This window comes from Ursus maritimus, unplaced genomic scaffold (assembly GCF_017311325.1).
Source record: "Ursus maritimus isolate PB19 unplaced genomic scaffold, ASM1731132v1 scaffold_1, whole genome shotgun sequence".
In the NCBI taxonomy this organism is placed as follows: Eukaryota; Metazoa; Chordata; class Mammalia; order Carnivora; family Ursidae; genus Ursus; species Ursus maritimus.
Genome location: NW_024423343.1, coordinates 28515432 through 28532802, shown reverse-complemented (window position 1 = coordinate 28532802; position 17371 = coordinate 28515432).

Here is a 17371-nt window from a genome sequence, read left to right as displayed (position 1 = left end):
TCCCAGGCTGATTTGAGTCTGAGTTCCTGATGTAGCAGCAGTTCCTACATTGAGTTGCACACCAGAATCATCCAGAGAGCTTTAAAAAATACACATTCCCGGGGCCCACCCACGCAGATGGTGGCTTTGTAGGTATGGGGTGGAAAATGAGCGATGTGTGTATATATATATTTTTTTCTCCGGATATTTCTGCTCTAGCAAGGCTAAAGATACATATTTAGAAACTTCCACTTTGCCCATGGTGCTCATCACAATAATTGCACCCACTTTGCTTCAGATGACTAAACGCCGCTCCCTCCCCCCAAGCAGGGAGCATAATTCTGTAACATCTCCCATTGGCAGGTGTGATCTACCAACGTTGGCCACCACTGAGCTTCCCTGCAATGCATCTGCCCCCTGCAACCATTCCTTACTGCTTTGTTAAGTAGTGTGCTTTTCTGGGCCTTCTTGTAGACCAGAATCATCTCGTAGATTTCGCAGCTCTTACTCCTATACCCGTTGTTGCCTACTTTCCTGCTGCTTTTGATCCTTCCTTCAACCATATGGCACAGTATTTCTACATTACTTCGTGTGGGTCACTACTTTCTCTAAGCTCCTGAGAACCCTTCTAGTGACGTATTAGCACTGTCTAACTGGGTTCTTGCCAAGTGTTAAATTCTATGTTACTCTCATGCCTATAAATTCTCCCTTACCTGCCTTTATGTTCTACCCCCTCCTTAATCCTTGGAATTCAGTCCTGGGCAGTTCTCCTGTCCCTGTCAGTACTGTTGTCTAGGTCCTATTGCTCCTTTGGCCTAGGATCCCTTTCTTCCCCTAGCATGCCCAGCACTTCCTGGGCCAAATTTTGTTTGCCCTTCAATGGCAGGAGATGACAGTCACGTGATATGCCACAAAGCAGGATTTGGCTTACACACCTAGTCTTTCAATGGTGACGAATTACCCTTATTATTACTGTTCCCTCCGTGTTCCTCAAATGCCTCATACAACAGACCTGCTAAATATTCTAGCTTACTAATTTACCATCCCAGTTCACCAGCAGTGAAAGTTTTGATACATACTATGGTCCATCCATGCTCCACCCACCATCAGTGATAGGAGTTATTATTAACTGGCTCGTGGATGGTCCAGCTCCCAAATCTTATTGTTGAATTATTTGGGGGACCACTCCTAACACACCAACTGTCACAGATCAAGTTCCCTGGGAGGGAGTAATCTCTAGGTAGAATCTTGTGGGAAAAGGAGGGAATCAGGAGTGAGCAGAGGGAGAAATTGGGCAGTGATGCATTCATAACCAAGATTGCAGTCGATCCCATGGTTTGCTCTGAAGCCAGGGTGGCTCCGCATTGTCATCCCAAATTGGGGTAAAGAGTCTGGCCTTACATCTCTGACCAGTCTCTGGATGTGGGCTGCTCCCAGGAAGGTGATGTGAGCTTAGCTTAAGCAGTTCTCTTTAACAAAGAACAATCTCGGCCGCAGGAATCAATCATGAGCTGTCAGCCACCAACATTCCCCCCAGCTGGGGGAAGGAGTGCCTTAGTTTGGAGAGGGCAGAGGCCTCTGGATGGCCCAGCACAGCATCCATTAGAGAAAGGAAAGCAATTAGGGCTTTGAACCTTAAGTCACTTACATAAAATATGTAAAGTCTGATTTGTTTGCTGCTATATAGACAAATATAGTATCACAGAATCATCTGAGACTGAGACTTCGAACACTAATGTAAATTTGGAGAGATGAAGGGGAAGTCACTGGATGGCTCTCCAATGATATAAATCCAGTCATTCCTCCTGATGGTGGTCGCCTCTTTAAAATTCTTCTCTCCTCTCAGCCTAAGAGAGCCTGAGGTTATTAATTACAGTTCCCCAGATCTCTATCCCGTAAGCACCATAGTCTATATTCTTAGAAAATACAAGAATCAAAGACTACCTGTCCTCCTGGTAGGTGGATTGCAAGGCTATTTCCAGGCTTGATCAATTGTAAATTCTTCCACTGATTTATGAGAGATGATTGGGGGGTGCAGAAGGGAGAGAAGAGAGAAAAGAGCACCGCATTAAATATGCATATAAATTACAGGATGCATCTTAATTTCAGAAATGTTAAAATGTGCATAATTAGGCGCCTCAGTAAGGAGACGATGCGGTATGAGGCAGTGGTGAGTGTTATAATGAAAAGACACAAATTATGAGAAAAGCCAGGGAAAGAAAAAACATTCCAGAAATAACAGGAAAAGGTTCATGGGAGAGGTAAAATTTGAATAAGGCCTCTAAAGGAAAAATATGACACATTAAAGAATGTGTGTGATCTTCTGTTATTGACCTTTAAAACATGTGTATTTATCTACTCACCCTGGTCTAATCGAGTAGATAAAAATCACACTTTACTGTTCTAGTCTTCATTTAAGCCCAGGCTCATAGTATATGAAATTTGTGGGGACCTAATTATTGATCCACTCACATTATATTGTTATGTAACTATTTAAGTGATATTTGCATATATATCGTGTTATGGTGTCAAGAGACCTTGCAGCGAAGGAAGCCTATTAAAATATCAGTAGAGCAAATGGTGTTTACATTTGCTTTGCTACTTGTTAACATTTTCCAGTTGAGCGTTGTAATCTAGTAACAACAGGGACAAAATAATAAATGTATAACTAATATGACATAGTTACCTTAAATATGCAGGAAAGCAATGGATATAAAGCAATGGATATAGTCATTCCCAGTTGCTATCACATTTCACATCTGTGTGCGGTAGAACCAGATAAGAAAAGCATAAAATTATATGATGAAATCACAATATTTTGGCAAACCCGAAAGCGTTTTTGAATTAAAGTGCCTGTTTCTTCTGCTTATAGAATTAACATGTGCTCATTGTAAAAAAAAGTTAGAAAACAGAGACAAGTGAACATTAGGATGAATTATTTACTTGTAATTCTTGGTAAGGCAGGAATAGTAATATGGCAATTGAAAACAGGAATAATGTCATCATGGGGTAATTTTTGAGTGTTACGATAGAAAACCAAGTCTCAGATTAAGACGTGCAAGCATGTGCGCGCACGCACGCACGTGTGCATGCGCGCACACACACTGCATTCTATAGCTCAAATCTTCTGGAAAATAATAAGTCTCCCTATCTCCATCCCTCACTCCCCCCACCTTTCCTTATTGGTCTTTTTCAACAAACCAAGCCCTTGTGAATAACATGAGTATCCACTTTTACAAGGCTTATAGAACAAGGAGCCAGAAAGGCTGCTGCTCTCCCAGTACATGTGAGGCAGTTTTGAACATAACAGGAAATTCAAGATGATTTCAAAGCTGGTGTCATGGCACTGTCCTGAGAATTATTGTTCTTCCCCAGAAGAAATGCCAGACCTGGGCTGTGACACTTTGGAGTTGTTTTGGAGCAGGGCTCTTAGTCGTCATTGTAATGGTGATGTATAACGTATAATAAGATTTGTTGATTTAGGAAAACCACATCACATATAAAAACATCCATTTATAACCATTTGACCAGTCTATCTTTAAAGGGATTTGACTGCATCTACTAAATCTGTCTAAAACTAAATCTCCCTTGTGTTAGTTGTGGGTCTGCTCTGTAAATCTTTTGGCAAGAGTTAAGATAAAAATGATCAGAGAGTAGAAGTGGAACTTTGGGTGATACACCTCTGCACTGAATGCTGATGGTGTGACATAGAACAAGAGCCGTTTCCTGAAAGTGAGCTGCCTCATGGAGGCAGATGGTCAGCTGCATACATGTCATTCACCATAACTTGTTCTGAACTAATTACCTAATGCAAGAAACAGATGTCCGGGGAGCCACATAACTGATATATGGGTTACTTGACAGTGTAGCCAAAATTATGGCAGCTATTAAAATGCCATTGATGTCCAAAAATAGAAGGAAAAAAGTATGTTAAATAATATTTTATAATTACGTTTTCTTCAGAAAGTCAAAGCATCTTAGCAACAGTAACATGACACGTGCATATTAGTAACCATACAATAGGGCTATTTGTGAGATCGCTTATTCTGTGTAGGTGGTTGGGTGCCTTTATTTAAATTATTGCTTCTGCGGAACAAAATAGCATCCCTGTGACCTGCAGACTTAAACGCACCTCTGAAGGTTTCCAGTGCCCAGGTAGGATCTGTTCTTACAAACACTGTAATGTTTGCTGTGTCCTTAAAAGGAAGCCAGTTGTAAAACTAAGACCTGGTCTAAGACATGAGCTCAGGTTTCTTAACTCCCTATTTTCTTTGGTCTCTGATAGATGAATACAATGTCTGTTCACTCCTCCTGACTAGTTAGGGAGCTCTGATTTGATCAAACAGGTGCCTTTTAGCAAATCAGGTCTTCTAAGTGCTTTCTGTTTTCTTTTGTTTCCCCTTATTATTAAGAAGTGTATCCAACATACTGAACTGTGTAGAGAGCAATTTAACAAGCAAAGTTACCACCTACCAAGCTTTAATAAATGCTGCTGTTTTGTCACATTGCTTCAGATCTTTTATGGGAAAGTGGTGGAGAGAAGAGAACACTCTAAAGTTGAGAAAGACGTTTCCAAGCCCATTTTCCTCCCTCCCCTCCCCAGGGAAATCTCTATCTCAAAGTTGATGTTGTGTCCTTCCTTTCCATAATTTTTTTATATGACTGGGTGCTTGTGTATGCATAGGAATGTACAGAATAGATACATAGGTCTATTCAGAATACACAGAAAAATACACAGAATTAATGACATTATTACTATACATATTCCAAGACTTCCTTTTTTATTTAACACTATGTTTTCTAGGTCCTACCCATATGAATACGAGTGGGTCCAGATCTTCACTTTAACTCTGGTTTAAAATCCATTGTATGTGATATACCATAGACTTATTCACCCAGTTCTCTCCTTGAACGTTTTGGTCATTTCTAATTTTTCTTTAATACCGACAATAATACAATAAACATCTTTGTATCTAGAAGTAGAATTGCCTATTCATAGAATTCATCCTTTTTTTTTTAACTCGTCTCATTTTTCTTGTTCATTTGGGGGAGTTATTTGAATTTCTTAATACAATCTGTTATTATATAATGCAAATATCTTCTTCAGTTCTATGGTTTATTTTTAAACATTGCTTGTGCTCTCTTTTATTCCTAGTGAAATTTATCAATTCTTTCCTTTATAATTGGTGCTTTTGTTTTGTTAAAGAAATCCTTTCTTATTGGATTTAGTAAAGAGAGTAACTTCTAATTTCTACTAAAAATGCTAGAGTTTTATTTTTCACATTTAAATCTTTTGTCCATCTGGAATGTTTGGACATAGCGTGAGATAGCGTGATCTATAATATCATCCCTTTCATACATTAAGTTTTTGTGTAAGACAGATATTGCTAGCACTCACCAATATCTCATTATCCCATCGTTTCTGGATATGTCAAATACTACCTCCCAGCTCTTCTCTGGCTTGGCAGGGCCACATAACTACTAATGGCCAATGACCCGGGAGCAGAAGCCATGAGTGTCAACTTTGGGAAAATCCTTGATCAATCTTTCAGCTTCCCTGAAGAATGTGTGTTGAGATGGCAGAGCCACAAGATAGAGCTGCCTGATTGTTAAACCAGCTCACGGTCATCTGCACTAACAGCAGACTCTGTATGAGCAAGAAGTAAACTGTAAGTGCTAAACCTCTGAGATTTCCAGGCTAATCTGTTACCGTAGCTTATCCTGATTAGTGTACCACGGTTCCGATTCTGGGCTCTCTGTCTTCTTCCACTGGTTTATTTGTCTATCCTAGCATCAATCCCACACTGTCTTAATTATTTTGGTTTTATGGGAAGTCTTGGTTTCTAATAGGGCAAGTCCGCATCTCCCTTCTCTTTCTTATCTTCTTTGACTTGTTACCTTTGCAAATGAATTTTGGAATTATTATCAAGGGTAATGAAATTGCTGCTGAGACTATGATTAGAATTTTATTAAATTTGGCCTTTAAGTTGGGAAGAAATGACATCTTCATTATATCAAGTTTTCTCTCCAAAGCATGATAAACTTTCTCCATTTATTAGGTTTAACCATATTAAAATGATATTGTTTTTGTAGCTTAAAATGTGCAAAACACAAAAGGTACTTGAGCAAATGGAAAGACATCCCATCTCTTGTTTTGCTTAGGACATCTCAACATAATCAAGATGCTACTTCTCCCTAAGTTAATTTTTAAATTAATGCAATCCTGATAAAAACACCAGTACCAACAAGCTCCTTGTTGCAGCTGGGCAAGTTGATTCTGAACATAATAGGAGAAAATAAACACACAGAAATCACTAGAAAAATGCTGAAAAGGAAAAAGCATGAGAGAAGACTAAGTCTCCCAGATAGAGCACACTCTAAAGCTTCCATGTTTAAAACAGTATGGTACTGGTGGCTCATGAATAGACAGAACAATAGAACAGAATAGAAAGTTCATAAATGAACCACCTACATGGAGAAATCTAGTATGTGAGAAAAGAAGTATCTCAAATTATTGGGGCAAAGATTGGTTTTTCTACCATAGGGTGTTGAGACAACTGGATACCCGCTTGGAAAAAATAAAACTCACACTACACACAAAAATAAACTCCAAATTAATAGAAGATACATATGAAAAAAATAAAACTACAATGACTAGGAGACGTGGATGAGTTCCTCTATAATCCAGATCTAGACAAAGTCTTTATAACTACAACTTGAAACCAAATATAATAAAAGAAAAAAACTGATAAACTGAGAATATTCTGTTCAGTAATCAGCCAAAATTCTTAAAAATATCAATGTCATGAAAGACACAAAGAAAGAAAAATTTGAGAAATTCAGACTGCAACATGAAAGCAACACGATAACTGAATGTAATGCTTAATCCTGGGCTGGATCCTGTACTGGAGGAAAAAGATACATAATTGAAATAATAGGAAAAGTTGACTGTGGATGGAAGATTAAAGTCTTATGAATTAAAGATTAGATACAAATATTGTTATTTTTGTTAAATTTCCTGATGTTGATAACTGGGCTATAAAGTACTTACATTAAGTTACATTAAGAGAATATACTTAAAGGAAATAGAAACTAAGCTATTAAGGCTCTATCTCTCTATCTATCTATCTGTCTATATAGATACAGATATTTATTCAGGGTCATCATAATCATGTATGTTTTTTTTCCAGTTTTCTGCTGTTATGAACAACATTGTTCTGTACATTCAGGCACGTGCTTTTTGGTGCACACATGAAGGCTTGTCTTTATGGTATGCGCTTGAAATTAAACGGCTGGACTGCAGGGTATCTGCATTTTTTACTTTATTAGAAAATGGGGGTGTGCCAGGTACATTCCCCCCAGCTGCATATAGATGTCACTGACACTCACATCCTGGCCAACACGTGGGACTGTGTGACTTTGCAACTTCTGCCGATCTGGTGAGGGTAGATGGTATATTGTCTGCAATTCCAATCTGCGTTTCCTCAGTTTCTAATAAGGGGACAACATGTCGTATATTTATTAACTCCGTGTATCTTCTCTCAGTGAGATGCTGGTTCAGTTCATGCCTCTGTCCATTCGCTTGTCTTTTTTACTTTTAGGAGTTCTAACTATTCTGCATACTAATCCTCTGTTTAATATATGAATTGTAAATATCTTCTGCCAACGAGTGGATTATTTTTACCTGTTAAGTAATGTCCAGAAGTTTTTAACTTTGGGATAGTCAAAATATCAATATTTTCCTTTATTTTTTGTTTATTTGGTCATATGGAAGTACATTTTTTCCTCACCAAAGTCTATAAAGAAAAGTTTTATTTGAAACTTTAACCTGAATTAAAAAGGATTTTTTGGTTATACTATGAGGGATCTTGTTCGTATTTTCAATACACACAGCCAATTGTCCAAGCACCAGTTATTCAAAATTCCATCCTTCCTCACTAATGCGCAAAATCTTTTCTGCGATACATCAGTATTCCATATGTGGGCATCAGTTTCCGGACACTCTACTTTTGTTTGTTTACCCCACACCAGCAGCGCGCCATCATGCTGTTTTCATAACCACGGCTTAGTGTCTGTGAGGGCAAGTCACTCGATATTTTTCTTCGTTTAATGCAGAGAAGGGTTGTGGTTTTTTTTTTTTTCCCTTGGTCTTCAACACAAATTTTAGAATCATCTTTTCAAGATACGTGAAAAATCTGGTTGAGATTTTTATTGGAATGACATTGAATCTAGGTACAGATTTGGAGAGAATTGATATTTTTACAAGTTTTCCCACCCAGGAATGTAGTACATCTCTCGGCTTATCCAGTTTTTCTTATGTGTCCTAGCAATGCATTAAAACCCCTTTTATCCATTGATTCTGCTTGCTTGTCCCACATCAGTTCCACCTGCTCTATTTACTGGTAATATCCTCAAACTCTGATAAAACATACTTCAGATCAATATTTTTAAGATTCCTCAAAAAGCCAATACTTCAGTGATCAAGGTTGAAAGTGATAGCTATACATAGAAAAAACTAAACAAACCAAATCTGCAAAGAAGTTTCAGTTTATTTGAAATTAAGGTGGTTTGAGACAATTTATGATCCTAACCTGAGGCATTCCTTTTTTATTAACCTCTTCCCTGATCTTATTTCTAGAACAATTCTGAAACTTCTTTTCTATTGGAATTTTCTAATAGAAGCTTCTATTTTAGAATATCCATTTAAATCCTACCTTCCCCCTCTAGACTTCAAAATTACATTAATGCTTTCTTTTCCAATACCCAAAATGCTCAAAATGAAGCATGTTTCCCCTCCAGATTTTTATTATGAAAATTTCAAAGTCAGAAAATTTGCAAGAAGTTAAAATAGAAACCATATACTCACCACCTTCTCCCTCCCTTCCTCACTCTTTTCTCTCCCTTTTTTCTCTTTCTGTTTTTTCTTTCTTTCTTTCTTTCTTTCTTTCTTTCTTTCTTTCTTTCTTTCTTTTTCTTCTTCTTTTCTTTTCTTTTCTTTTCTTTTCTTTTTTTTCTTTCCTCTCTATCTAGCTCTCTGTCATCTCTCTCTTTCTCTCATTTATCTATCAACAGCCAAGTTAAATTAAAGCACAGATTCCTACTCTGGGATTCCTAGTGACCTAAAGATACACTTTTGGGAGCTTGGTGAACTTCTTGAAAGTGCATATGTAAATTTTTCTTGGGAGGAGGGCCACAGTGTACTCAGATTCTCAAAGGTATCTGTCATAGCCCAAAAGATTAAAAACTAGTTTTTAAATTTTTTCTAATTATTTGGTGTCACGTATGGAGTTCTCTGTGTTGATTGAGGCCTTAAGAATTATACCTCCTATGGGGCGCTTGGGTGGCTCAGTTGTTAAGTGTCTGCCTTCGGCTCAGGGCCTGATCCCACGGTTCTGGGATCGAGCCCCACATCAGACTCCTCCACTGGGAGCCTGCTTCTCCCATTCCTCCTGCTTGTGTTCCCTCTCTCACTGGCTGTCTCTCTCTCTCTCTGTGTCAAATAAATAAATAAAATCTTAAAAAAAAAAAAAAGAATTATACCTCCTTTGAAATACAGTTGACCTTTGAACAACATGGGCTTGAACTGCATGGGTCCACTTAAACCTGGATTTTTTTTTTAATACAGTACAGTATTGTAAATGTATTTTCTCTTCTTTTTGATTTTTAAAATAACATTTTCTTTTCTCTAGCTTGCTAATTTATTGTAAGAACGCATTATATAAAAATACAGCATACAAAATTGGTGTTAAATCGACTGTTTCTGTTATCAGTCAACAGTAGGCTATTAGTAGTTAAGTTTTGGGGAAGTCAGAAGTTATAAGAGGATTTTTGACTGTGCAGGCAATTGGCACCCATCCCTCCTCCCCCCAGTGATGTTCAGGGTTAACTGTATTGATATTTTCCATTTAAGAATGTATATTGCTGATAAAAGAAGGCTGAATAGGAGTTACAATATTTGGGAAAGTAAAGGAAATAAATACAACTATTAATTAGGATCCAATTTATGGTGCTATTGTGAAGGATAAGAATTTCTTAGCTTAAATAATATTCAGTGTCTTGATCACAAGTACCATTAAAGGAAAACAGTGACTGAGCTGGGTTCTTTGTTAGTCTGTAAAATTAAAACATACCCTAAAAATTAAAGCATCATCTTTTGCAGACAGGCACTAATGACTCTGGGGCTGACAGGTTAGTTTAGTTCAAGCATTTCATAGATGATTAAAGTTAATGAGTGAAGTGTAAGCAGGACTCTACTTAATGAATGTGCTAATTGTTTTTCTTGCTGCAAATATTAGTGCTGCTTTTAACCACAATATACAGAAGATTAGGAGCCAATTCATTATACTTTGTTTAATGAGTTATATTTATACAATATAACGGCATTGTTAAATTCACATAGTACCCTTCTTAATATTCAAAGCACTTTACTAGAGTGTTCTATTTTAAGCTCAAAGCCATCCTTTGTCAGGAGGGAAGGCAGAAACAGTATGCCTATTTTAGCATGGTGGTTTTGAGTGCAGACTCTGAATTCATGCTGCCTGGATTTTGAGTCCTGCCTCTCCCACCTCCCAGCTGTCCAATCTCAGAAGAGTTATTGACCTCTCTGTGCCTCAGTTGTCTTGGTCATAAAGTGGGGCGAGTGATAGTATCTACCTCTTCGGCTATTACAGCATTGGTGAGTTAATGCTTGTCAAGTGTTTAAAGCAGTGCTGAGTATGCTGCAAGCCTCGGAAGTGTATCAATAATATCATCAGTTCCTCCTCTACCCCCGTGGTACATTTCTTCACACAACACCCGGAGTGATCTCTTAAAACTGAGAATCCCTTCATCTCATCTGACTGCTTAAAATACTCTGGGACTGTTCCTTGCCTGAAGAGTCAAATCCCGACCTCACCATGGCCATGTATGGTTGCTTGTACCTCGTTCTGCACACCCATCCCTCTCTCCCCACCCCTGCTCTGTGCTGCAGACATGCTGCTCCCCTTTCTGTTTCTCAAACACACCAAGCCCCTTCCTGCTTCAAGGCCTTTTCCAGGGCTGTGCTTCCCCCACATCCTCAGAAATCTCCTGACCCACACGTCAACTCAAAGCCAACTCAGGAACACAGGATACCGTCTGTGACCATCCCATCACCTGTGCTTGGCCGCTGCCACTGCACTGTTTAATGAATAAATGAATGGATTTTTGTCAATCTTGGGGTTTGTGGCCCCCTATCATCATTGGTCCTTGCTTGCCCTGTTTTCTTTATAGTATTTATTGCACAAGCATTGCATAACTATATGCATAGGGCATTTATTTATTGGAATACATTTCTTATGGTGCATTAGTCCTTTAGAACTCAGAATCTCCAGGGCTTATACTATAATTCCTTCCATATGCTCTCTTAGCCAGTGGTTCTCAAAGTTCAGTGTGTGCTATGCCCAACCCCAGAGTTTCTGACTCCGTAGGTCAGGGAAGATCTCTTCGTGGAGGTGACATTTAAGTTGGGACTTAAAGAATGAAAGGAGTCCAATCCAATGGGAGTTGAAGGGGATTCAGGTGCAGGAAACAGCAGGCACAAATACTCTGAGCTGAGGATAGTGCTCTGCTGTTTGAGTAACAGAAGGGAGGCAGGTATGGCTGAAACTTGGTGAGTATTTATTGAATCCCTTTATATCCCTCAGATGTACAACTTCAAATAATTTAGCACCGCTCTATCATAATGTAGGCCAGAAAAAATAATGTCTTCATTTCAAGTTGAAACTTTAAACACCTAGAGTATCAAAATATACGATAGCAGCCAAGATGACTGTAAATTACTATAGAATAATAAAATCCCTTCCTAAAATGTAATTTCTAATTTATCAAGCTCCACACTTAAGATTTATGTATTTTTATGTATATAACAATTCTGAAAGTTAAATCTAAAATACAATAACATTTCCTCATGGATGCAAAAGAGATGCATAACTTCTGTGTTTAGAACTATTTTTTAGCAGTCTGTAACCTTTAGGGCATAATCCCAAATCTTCAGAAGGGCACATGAAGCCCATCTCTACTGGCCTGTTTTTCTTCTCCTTTGTCTCCTAAAATGTACAGTTTCTGCCCCAACTGTATGGAAGCACCCGCAACATCCCCAAAAGGGGTGCTCTGCCATGCCTTGTTCCACTATTGCACAGAGCTCCTCTGGGGAGCCTCGTCCGGCTGCATCCCCTGAAGTGTGAGCGAGGCCACCCTGCACCTTTGTCGCACCAGAGCTCACTTACTCCTTCACATTGTGATGTGTTCCCCTGGGCTCTCTTGTTCACTTGTCTCTTCTGGGCTTGGCTCTGAGCTCCCAGAAGGCAGGGACTGTGCCTTATGTTTCTTCACTGCCCACCACAGTGCCGGGCATACGGATTGCATGGCCCCATAAATGCTTACTGGGTGAATGGAGGAGTCTACAAAGTTTCATGCTGCTGCTTCAAACAGAGGTATGATCTGGGCTTGCCTCAGGAAGCCAGATTCGGTACTTCGAGTGTTTATATTGCACAAAATGCTTAAGAACCTTCTTCACACATGATGCCTAAGTAATGCCGTGCATGGGTGCCATGCTCCTTGAAGTTTCAGGATTTCTGACACCTGCCCCTGGGTCCCACCTAGCAAGGACAAACGTGTTGTCCAAGCCCTTCCTCTACCTGCGGCATAGATGGGGACATTACGCATCTCTTCTGTCACAGGGAACAGTGCCTTTTTGGCCTTACTGAAGTCTGGCTTTGATTATTTTTTAATCATTCACACAGAGTCCGTCCCCTTTCTGTGGCCGATGTTTCCTCAGCTGTAGGAACTAAAGCTCACATGTCACGCCCTGAGAGGTGTTTTCTCTCTCTCAGGGCAACCTGTCCATTCCTTTGTAGCACCCAGCACAATCTCCACTCACATACTGATTTCTTCGCTGTCTCCCTGAGAGCTGGGTATTTGCTCCTCAAGAGTAGAGATGGTCCCTTTCTCTTCACTAGACGGAACACCGTATGGTGCTTCGTCAGCATCTGCTGAGAATGTGGCAGGATGAGTTTGGGATGAATTACCCTCTGAATACGTGTCATACTCCTAATGGGTGTGTCCAGTTATGAAAGAAATCCATAATATAATTCTCAAAAAACAAACCAGAAGGCAGGAATAGCTATTATAATTTTACTGATAAGGAAATAGCATGAGGAGAGATTGACTTGATCAAAAGAAGTTAACGATAGGAATAAAGGCTTGGATCCTGGTTTTCTGACAGGAAGCAGTTTTTCCCTATACACTTATCTTGAGAGAAAATTTCAGGAGTGTTGAAATATGGATGATTGCTCCAAAGTTTACCCGAGTGGAAATTCTATTGTCCCCTTGGTGAGCGCGCGCTAGGGAAGAAAAGGAAAATCAACAGGGTGGTGACGAAAGGATGGCAGAAATGATCCAAGTGGCCTATTTGACATGCTATTTATGCTTTCCTTCAAGTCTCTATTGTAGGCGAATTTATTATAAAACTTCAAGATCTAAATTTGTAACTCACACCAAACAGTAAACTCCCTTGTATGCTGTCTCGTCTTCAGGAAGGTTTTAGGAACTGATTGGCAACGTGTTGACACTGGGGTCTCTTCAGTCCAACTTGAGTGAAGAAAACTCAAATGTAAAACTCAGTTCAGTCAAGATTTTATTTTTGGTTGGGAACCAATCAAAATGAGCCTCTGAGTTCATCTTCTAGTTTTCAGAGTGCTCTTTCAGAATAAACATGAGAAAATATTTCATTTTCAAAACATAACGCTCTGTACATATTAGTGAGAAGCACCATGACTCAGAAACCGTAGTTACGGTATCTACACATTGTGGCAGAAACTGCTGCGAGAACACATGATGACAGTACAAGCCTCTGTGAATTTTGATGAGCAAATGGCATTGATTCACGTCTTTGTGAATTAAAAGCTTGGGAAATGTCTGTGAACCTTTGCCTTTGATGTCGTTTGTCTGCTCATCTATAGAAATAACTTCTTGTCTATTCTCATAATAAATTCAGATGTTTAATACAGCATCCCTGAAATGTTTTGGCCACAATCCACAGGGAAAGAGAGTTATTGCTTCTGCCTGTGGTAGGAATTGAGGAGGCCCCTCACAGGGAGAGGTATTTGGGCTGGATCTTGGAGGATGACGAGGACCTGGCTGGGTGAGTAGGGGATTAATGTTTCCTGGTAAGGGATAGCGTGAGCAAAGACTCAGAGGTGTGATAGCTCTGTAGAAAGTACCGAGAGTTTGTAGAAGTCCTGTGAGCACAGACGACAAGGAGAGAAGAGGGAAAGACAAGAGATGGGGAAATAAGACTAGGAAGGTAAATTGAGGCCAAGGTCAAGAAGAGCTTTATGACCTATTAAGTAATTTAGACTTCGTCACTAAAGCAATTGGGAAATATTAACATTATTTGAAATAGTGCTTAAGAAATTACAGGCAAAGGTCTGCATATAAAGATATGAACCGATGTGATCCTCCCAAAGGAGTTGACAACCCAACGTTCTGCAGAGGAAATAAAGACCAGAACAGACCTTCTTGCATTATTAACGTGAAACCATGATGTTTTCATCTATGATCTGCAGCTGTAAGGTAAGCCACTGTGTTGTAACCTAGGAATACACCGAGACATGGTTTGGGACTGGGGGTGTGGGGTTGGGGCACCGGATTCCTTTTAGCCACTCTCCGCTTTGAAATCTCTGGTCTGACATGGCACTTACCTGGGACTGGGTTTCTTTAGCTGTAAATGAGAGATTGATTAGATCAATGATTTATCTTAGAGGTGGACATATTTTTTTCTATAAAGGGATAGAGCACAAATGTTTAGAATTTGACAGTTATGTAATCTGTTTCACCACCACTCAACTGCCATTGTAACTCCAGAGGAACTATAGACAATATATCGTTAAGTGAATGTGGCTGTGTTCCAATAAAACTCTATGGGCACTGGAATTTGAATTTTGTCTAATTTTAATATGTCAAAAGCTATTATTCTTTTTAGGATTTTTTCAATCATTAAAAAAGTGTGAAACCCATCCTTAGTTTACAGACCATAAAAATTAGTCAGTGGGCTGGATTTTGGCATATGGGCCATTGTTAGCCAATCACTATTTCATTATGACTTATTTATTTATAGGAAAAAGTCATACTTTTTGAAAGTTCAGCAAGAGTGTATTTTCCATTTTTGTCCATTTATTAATTTATTTTTAAATGTAGCCAATCTGTATTGACAAAACTTATGGTGGTTATAAGGGTGCTTGCCTTATGGTTATAGAGACTTATCTAAGAACAGTCTCTATAGGACTGAAAATAACTTTCCTGATACCCACACTATGATCATAGAGTAGTTTAAAGAGAAACTACTTCATCAGTCCTTGTATTATCACTTAGAGGGAGAAGAGGGTATTTTAAAAAATACAGCATCAATATTTTTAAGACATGGTTTTAAAAAATGAGAAAGGGTTAAGCAGATATTTATACCCTGATGATCAGAACAGCATTATTCACAATAGCCAAAAGGTGGAAATAACCCAAATGTCCAACAATGGATGAATGGATAAACAAAATGTGACATACACACTTAATGGAATATTATTCAGCCCTTTAGCAAATCCAGATAATGCTACCACACGGATGAACCTTGAAGACGGTGCTAAGGGAAGTAAGCCAGACACAGAAGGACTAAAGTTGCATACTTCCGTTTACATGAGGTACCCTAGAGTAGCCACGGTCATAGAGACAGAAAATAGAAGAGTGGTTGCCAGGGGCTGAGAGGAAGGGGAAAATGGGAGTTAATGTTTGATGGGTATGGAGTTTCAGTTTAGGAAGATGAAAAAGTTCTGGAGATGGGTGATGGCGATGATTGTATAACAATGTGAATGTACTTGATGTTGCTGACCATGCACTTACAAAGGGCTAAAATGGTAAATTCCATGTCACGTATATTTCACCACAGCCATTTAAAAGAATGAGACAACAATGAAATGTTTAACCTAGTATCACACAAGACAAAAGGAGGAAGCAGGAGCGGGCTGCAGGACCAGCACCTAGTATAGTAAGTAGTACAGGACTCTTTGAACACACAGTGACCCAGACAACTTTAATGTCTGTGTATTTTTTTTTTTTTAGCGTTCTATTTATTACCAATGTCTGTTTTTAGAGTACTCTATTCCAGAGCACATTACTTCAGAGTAGCCTTTCAACTGCCGTTTTACAAAGGAGGAGACGGAGATTCAGAGAGCTTCATTGTCCAGGAGCCCACAGGCAGGGGCGAGAAGCACTCCCTGGCTGTGCTTCCAAAGCCTCGGTGCTAAGCCCCCACAGACCACTGCCTCCCCGAATTCTGAATCCACTCCTGTTAGACTCTTGAAATCGTCTGCCACCGAAAACAGGGTTTTCTGTGTGATTCATGTAGCCATTGCTACCTCTGAAAGAGAGAGGACTCAGCTGCGTTTCCTTAGAGTCGGGGTCAGGGGCACAGGACCCGCGTGCTGTCGGTCCTGGAAAGGCCAGGAGGCCGGGGCTGTGTGCTGCTGACGGTGCCGTGGGCCAGGCTGATTGGCATCTCCGCTCTGGGTAGCATGACTCATAGAGCCTTTTAGCCCACAGATTCCCACCTCAAACGTCTACACGACACCACTAAATAATAAATATGTGCATGCCTTATCTCTCCCGCTCGACTGTAAGATAAAGGCAGGAGCTGAGCCTGTTTAATATTTATATCCTCCGTAAGATCGCCCTGTGCAGTGCTTTGCACCAAGTAGGCACTCAGCAAATATTTGTTGAATGAATGCATAAATGAATGTTAAATAATCTGCCTCCAGATTTTCCTTTTGTTTCAAATTTTCTCCTCCATCTGACACATGCAAGTTCCTTCCGTGTCCCTTTCATGGATATTACAGATGCCCTCAACTATTTTTCGTGTTTTTCTGGCCTGCTTTCCCTCATCACTGCCGAAACAGACTGAGGGCCAAAAATAGAACCTCCTTGACAACTTTGCAGAGGACTTACGTCCCCGATTCCTGAGGTGGCAATACTGATTCTGCTAGCACAGAATGGGAGTTTTCTGACTGCCACATTCTTGATTTTGCCCGACGTTTAAAAGGGATGAAAGTTTTCCCTGAACGGTGGTTAGCACAAACTGCAATCACCCTTGGAAGGTGGGGTTCAGGACAAAGAGAGGAATGTCGCAGCTTGCCTTAAGGATGCTGAACGATGCTCAAAAAAGAAATAGAATTCTCTCTCTCTCCTTTGTCCCTCTCTCCTTCCATTCCCACACTTTCTCTTTCCTCCCTCCCTCCCTCTCCCTTTCTTTCTTTCTTTCTTTCTTTCTTTCTTTCTTTCTTTCTTTCCTTCCTTCCTTCCTTCCTTCCTTCCTTCCTTCCTTCCTTCC